General features: G+C 36.5%; 1 pseudogene; it reads right to left on the minus strand.

Moving 5' to 3' along the window:
- Nucleotides 1–2,879: 2,879 nt before the first annotated feature.
- Nucleotides 2,880–3,581, minus strand: LOC105823781 (annotated as a pseudogene).
- Between the last annotated feature and the right edge of the window lie 3,213 nt (nucleotides 3,582–6,794).

Raw genomic sequence — 6,794 nt, forward strand, 5'->3', positions numbered from 1 at the left:
GTCTCACTGGAGATAAGTGATATCTCATTGTGGTTTTAATTTGCATTTCCCTGATGATTAGAGATGTTGAGCATTTTTTCATCACATATATATTTTTTAGCTTTGTCCATTGAGATATATGCTAAGCAGTGACACCCCAGTAGCAATAAGCACAGCTAGCACACAAGTCTTGGTTCCTAAACACTATTCTCTAATCAAAGGGGATAAGATTACTTAGACAAATAACTGATTCTAGAGATGGGGTAGAAAATGTACAAGATTAACTTGGAGTAGAAAGGAAGTACTAACAGAAGGAAAAAAAAGAAGGATGGGTTCATATCAAAAGGAAACTAGTGCTAACCTAAAAGAGAACCCAATGGCCAAAGCTGCAACATTTTGAGCAATAAACAAATAATAATAGTATTGGATTATGCTAGGGTTCGAACGAGTTCCCTCTAAAGTTGGTGTTGAAACTGAATGGCCAATGTGATAATATTAAGAGGTGTGGCCTTTAAGACGTGATTAGGCCATGAGGGCTCCTCTCTCATAAATGGGATTAAGTCCTTTATAAAAGAGGCTTCACACAGCAGTTGGTCCTCTGGCCCTTTTGCCTTCTTCTATGTGAGGACATAGCATTTCCCCCCTCTGGAGGATACAGCAACAAGGCACCATCTTGAAAGCAGAGAGTAGCCTTCACCAGACAACCCAACTTACCAGCACCTTGACCTTGGACTTTCCAGTCTTCAGAACTATAAGAAAATAAATTTCCCTTCCCTTTTTTTTTTTAATTCTTTAAGAAGAATCAACTTTGTAGACTTCAGTTTTATCCACAAACTGTTAACAGATGGCCATGTAAGAGTCACTATTTTTTGAACATAACTCACATGAAAAATTACCCAGTCTACAGTATTTTGTTATAGCAGCATAAAATGGACTAAGCCAGATTATAACACAAGAACTCATAAATTCATACGGAGATAAACAAATAAACAAATAAATAAATAATAGAGAAGGACTACATCTTATGCACAGAAGAATTTCATGTAATAAATGTACAAGGAATGAGGCAATAGAAAATCACAATTATAATGTCACAGTAATAATTACAGCAGGAAAATTTACCATTAAATGCTAAAATTAGTAGGTAGAACTTTAAGGAAAAACAGGATATTTGTACAGCCTCAAAGTGTCTACACTCAAATATTTATTAAATATTACAAATTATTTGATATTTCTTCCACCAGGAGAAGGAGGTTAATGCCTCATTCCTTGGATACAGGTTGAACTTAGTGACTTGCTTCCAGAGAATACAGTATGGAAAAGGAAAAATAATGGAGAAACCTGGTGGACACTACCTTAACCAAGTGATAAAAGTTATTAATAACATCACCGGGAAGACATCATGTTGACATCATGTACATCATGGTAGGATGAAATGTTCTCCTCAAAATCCATAAGCTCAGTTTAATCATGAGATAACATTGGACAAACCCAAATAGTATACATTCTACAAAAAACCTGACCTGTACTCTTCAAAAGTGTCAGGGAGATGAAAAATGACAAAAGACCAGGAAACCGTCACTAATTTGAGGTGCCTAAGGAGACATGATGACTAAATATAATATGGCATACTGGAATGGATCTATGAACAGAAAAGGACATTTTTGGAAAATGTGGTGAAGTCTGAATAAAGTCTCTATCTCAGTTAATAGAATTGTACTATTAATTTCAAAAGATGTAACATTGTTATGTAAGATGTTAACATTCAGGAAGCTGGGTGAAGCTTTTCTTCACCAGAAAATCTATCTTTGCAGCTTTTCTGTAAATGTAAGCTTACTATAAAGTTTAAAAAGTCATATTTAAAAATTAGTATCAATTTACTAACATATAGTTGGACTTGGATTTAGAGACAGAGAGTAGAATGTAAATATAATTTTTTTATATGATTTTTTTGATATAAAAATTCTGTGTTATTAGTATTATGGAGTAAATTTAAGATACCTTGCTAAAAACTGCTCTTAAATTCAAATAAGTGTGAGAAAACATTTTAATTAGGATTATCATATTCAGAGCAAGCTATAATACTAGAAATATGGCTACCTTTTTTTTTTAATTCTTTAAGAATAATCAACTTTGCAGACTTCAGTTTTATCCACAAACTGTTAACAGATGGCCATGTTAGAGTCATTATTTTTTGAATATAACTCACATGAAAATCTGAAATGGATTTCCAAAACTACTTTAGTCTTGAAAAGTTTTCCCTCCAAAATAACTGCAAACACACCTACTTAAAGAGGAATATCTTTTTACAGCTGGTGAAACTGATTGTTTGAATAAAATAATTTAAAATCATGTGGTAAAATCCTACCATAGTCTTCAGGTTCCATCTGTGAGCCTACCTGGAATAGAGTATGCAAAGAATAATACATTGTAATAGATTGTTGATAAATGCACAAACCTCTGAGCAAATCATTTCAGGAAACTTGAGTTTCTTATACTCATTTAGGAATGAAAAGTTATAATAGGTTTCTTGAATAGGGGGTTGACATTGATCATTGTGGGTTGACAATGATCACGCAGAAAAGGCTGAGTGTGGTCCTGGTTTAAATTCCTTTATTTCTAATCATCTTGAAAATTCAGGAAAAGATTCACAAAATCCTCACATTCAAACTGTATTCATTAAGAGCAGATATGTGAAAAGAATTGCTAAAATGTTTTTAAGTAAAGTTTTTTATTTTACCACATTTCACCAAATTACAATTTGGGTTAAGTGGGAGATTCAGTGTATTTGTGTGAATTCTGGGAAATGTGTTCATTGAGGGAAGAAGGTCTAGAAGAAGGAAATTTCAGTGTTCTGAATTCAAACTTCTTTATCTTTTTTTTTTGTATCTTTCAGTTACTTAATTAGGTTCTTTGTAAAAATTCAAAATGCCAATCTGTGAGGATAAACTCCATTCATCGGGGCAAATACAGATCGCAAGTAGCCCTGGAGCTAAGAATAGCCTTGATTTTCGGTAAAATTTAGGAGTTCACAGCTTTCTGATCCACTTTTGCTGTTCTGTAATCTCATATTTCTCTTTTTCTGTGTGGAAAATCTCACCCTCCTGGTGTCTGAACTTCCTCAGCTGCTGCTTCTTGAAGTCAGCATCGGTAAGATGTTCAGGGATTTTCACATTGTTGGTATCTATTTTTGTGGAGGTGGTGATGACAAATTTCTGGTGTGTCCTTCACAGAGGAACTCAACTGAGGGACAGAGGTCCAGTCACAAGTAATAAGCCACTGTCCAGTTGCTTCAGGAAAACCCTCTTGCCTCTGTGGCACCCGGTAAGGATGGTTAGAACGGTCCCGGAGCGATGCTAGTTCGCAGTTTTCTTACATGTTGGCTAAAGGGTTTTTTACTGTGTCTTAACAGCTTTCGAGGCGCACCTTCAGTTGGTTAATATCTAGGCATTTTGCAAAGTTTAACCACTCGAGGACCACCATTCTTGTCACCACCAACTGGTTTTGTAACAAGTGGCGAGGGCCTTCTCCTTCTTCTTCTTTTCAACCTTGAATTTAGCCCCGGAATATTTCCTCTTGTACATGGTCTTTCTAGAATACATAGCATATTGGAAATATCTGCTGATTCCTCTGAGGAGAACAGCTTGTCGGCTGCAGTGGGGCTTCTTGGCTTCAGGTTTCTTCTCTTTAGTATCTGGTTTCTCAACTTTTTCATCCACCATCTTGCAAGATGGGAAAGAGAGCCAAACTTCTTTATCTAATGTTCAAGATCTTTCTTGTTTGTTTCAAGCTCATTTTTTAAATCATTCAGGTCAGAAAGTATTTGGTAGCAAAGAAAATACGACTGCTCAAACTAGCTCAACAAACAAATAAAAAAAGATTTGTTTGGAGTAGAGAATTAATGTTAAGACTGAAACCCACTCTTTTCCATAAAGGGGTGCAAGGAGAGAACTGGGGTAAGGGCCTAAAATCTTTGCAAAGGCATAGGCCTAGCTAAAAATAATGATAATAATCCACTGTCTCTTCATTTGCTTGATAATAATTAGTCATTGTCCCCTTGTTCGCTTCTCTGTAGTTGCCACTCTGGAGTCACATAGCTGGTGGTCACAAAGACTCTCAACTCTCTTCACAGATAACATCAACTTTCCGAAACCTAAAGAAAGTTTCTGAGATCTCTTCCAGCCCCGCATTCTGGTGGAATGGCTGACCCACCCAGACCAGTGGCCCCACCCAAAAACCTGGTCAACAAAGAAGACAATTTCTGCACGCCTATGGTTCCACCCTGAACCCAGCCAATGAGCAGACCCAATTGCATAGCTTTTTGCCCGCCAAACTGTCTTCAAAAACCCTTTCTCCAAAATTTTTGGGGAGGCAGATTTGAGAAATTCTCCCCATCTCCCCATTTAGCACTATATGGAATTATACCCTTTCCTGTAACATTTGCTGTCTCAGGGTATTGTTTTCCTCTTGGGCAGCAGGCAATGAAACTGGCTGGGTGGTAACAAGACCATAAGGATCCCCACGCAGGAAATATAGGCAGGACTTGAAAGTGATGGTTTAATAAAAATAATAATAATTATAGCAGCTAACATTACTTACCAGGTGCCTGGCACTTTCTGTATATTATCTCACTGAATTCTCATAACGAGCCCAAAGATAATTACTCTTTCTATTTCATCTTCTATTTTACATGGAGGTTTGGTGGCTTTCCTGATGTCAATATGCTTATAAGAGGAAGAGCTGGGATTGATTCCTGGTGGCTTAGTACCAGAGACCACCCATTTAGACATTCTACCACGTATTTCTCTGTATATTGGCTCCATTTCTTCCTTCCTTCAGGTTTCCTCTGCAGGACACTTGCTTCTGCATCCCCATGATAACTACTGTTTGCACATGCCTTTGGTTTGCCACAGCTCTGACTCCAGTTCCATGGTCTTGCTGTTTTGCTTCCCAGAGCTAAATGGCTCAGTCTCACAATATTCCTGTTGCAGGTTTCTGGAACAGATAAGTGGATTAATTCATCCTGTGTCAGAAATTCAACTCTGATCCAATCGGGTGAGGGAGGGAGAGAGAGAGAAAGAGAGAAAATGGCAGGTTCAGATCACCTTATGCGAACAAGGTAGGTGAGATCTTTCCCTTTAGTAAAGGCTGAAGGTGGAATAGATTGTCTTGGAAGGGTTCAGTACTCTAGATGCTACGGCTAGCATCTTTCTTCACCTACCTTGCTGCCCTTATTTTTCGTACCTGTTCTACGGATTCTTTGTCATTTTCAGACAAATGTATTCTTTAGTCTCTGAACATGTTGAATGCATTTCAACATCAGTGCTTTTGTTCACTCCATTTTTCTGGCCTGGAATTTATCTGTCCTTATGACTCAACCCCTCTGATTAGTATCAGCCCTTCAAGGCCCAAACCAACTCGTGCTTTGCAACCCTGCCCCCACGTCTGACCTCCTACAGAACTTGTCTCAGCACACGCCTGCACTTTATCAGAGGCTCTCTTATATTGTTATTTATATTTTTTATTAGTACTGTATGTCTTTTCTCTCCAACTAGGTCAATTACTTAAGACATAGCCTTCTTGAGATCATAATCTATGTATTTAAATTTGTATTTCAACCCAATTGTGGCAATTTTGTACATTGATTAATGTACCTGCTGATTGATTAGAAGAAAGGAAAAAGATCCAAAAAGCATAATGGAAACAGAAAGTGGAGCCTTGTTGGGCTGAAGGAAAAGTGGAGATATTTAAAAATTGAGTTTTCATTTTTTTATTCTTTTATAGGATTTAGAACAGAATTTTAGTTCTTAATGAATGAAAGGTTTTGCCTTCAATCCATGACTCTCGTCTCTTTCCAGATAAATGTTGGGTGTTGATTAGTATTTCAATGTCTGACTAACAAACATACCTTCTCAAGTATTTAGGTTATTCTTGTACACTAAATAAATTTAACTTATGAATAAGCTAAATATTAAATTGTTTAAATGTTCCAATGCTAATTATAGACAGTAAAATTTTATTTTGAGATTAAAATGTGAAACACAGAATTATATCAATTATACATTTAACAGTGGCATTATGATCAACTCTGTGACTCTAGGTCAAATCTTCTTAAAAATTATTAACAAAATGCCATATTTACTTTATTATTTTCATTTCTGTTTATATACATTATTTCACTAGGTTAGATACATTTATTGACTAATTTAAAAAAAGCCATTTCAAGTGATTTGGACTTATTTCCCCAGCTCAATTTCTGGAATTTATTTTTTTATTGACAAATGTTGCCTGTACTACCTGAGAACTAGTAAAGACTAAAGATGTAGAGGTGTACAGCTCTAGAGAAATTTGTCTCACAATCCTGGTGATTAGGTTAAATCTGTTGCAGTGGTCACTTAGATCTAGTTCTGTGTTTTAGTTGAAGTAATACTGGAAATTTTATGCAAAATATAACCTTTCAAGGTTATAGCCATTCATTTTTCCAACAAAGACTTTCTGAGCACCTACTTTGTGCCATCATTCCAGGTTGGATCCTGAGAAAAATTTTCATGTAAGTGGTGCTTCAGTTTGCCAACCTTTCCACCTCTCTCTTCGTTAGGAATTCACTTCTCAGGATGCCGATGCTGTGTCCTGATGGGCCTAACTCCAAGATACGGCCCCTTGCCTTGACCCTCTCTCTCTGGGAAGTGCTCCAGAGTCATTCTTCTTGGTCCAGTCTTAGGCAACATGTTTATTTTTTCACAAGAAATTCCCAAATATATAATACTTTATCCTAATAAGACTTTTAAACTTTAAGCGTATCTACTCAGAGTAAA

Source organism: Propithecus coquereli, unplaced genomic scaffold (assembly GCF_000956105.1).
Source record: "Propithecus coquereli isolate 6110/MARCELLA unplaced genomic scaffold, Pcoq_1.0 Scaffold7, whole genome shotgun sequence".
NCBI lineage: Eukaryota > Metazoa > Chordata > Mammalia > Primates > Indriidae > Propithecus > Propithecus coquereli.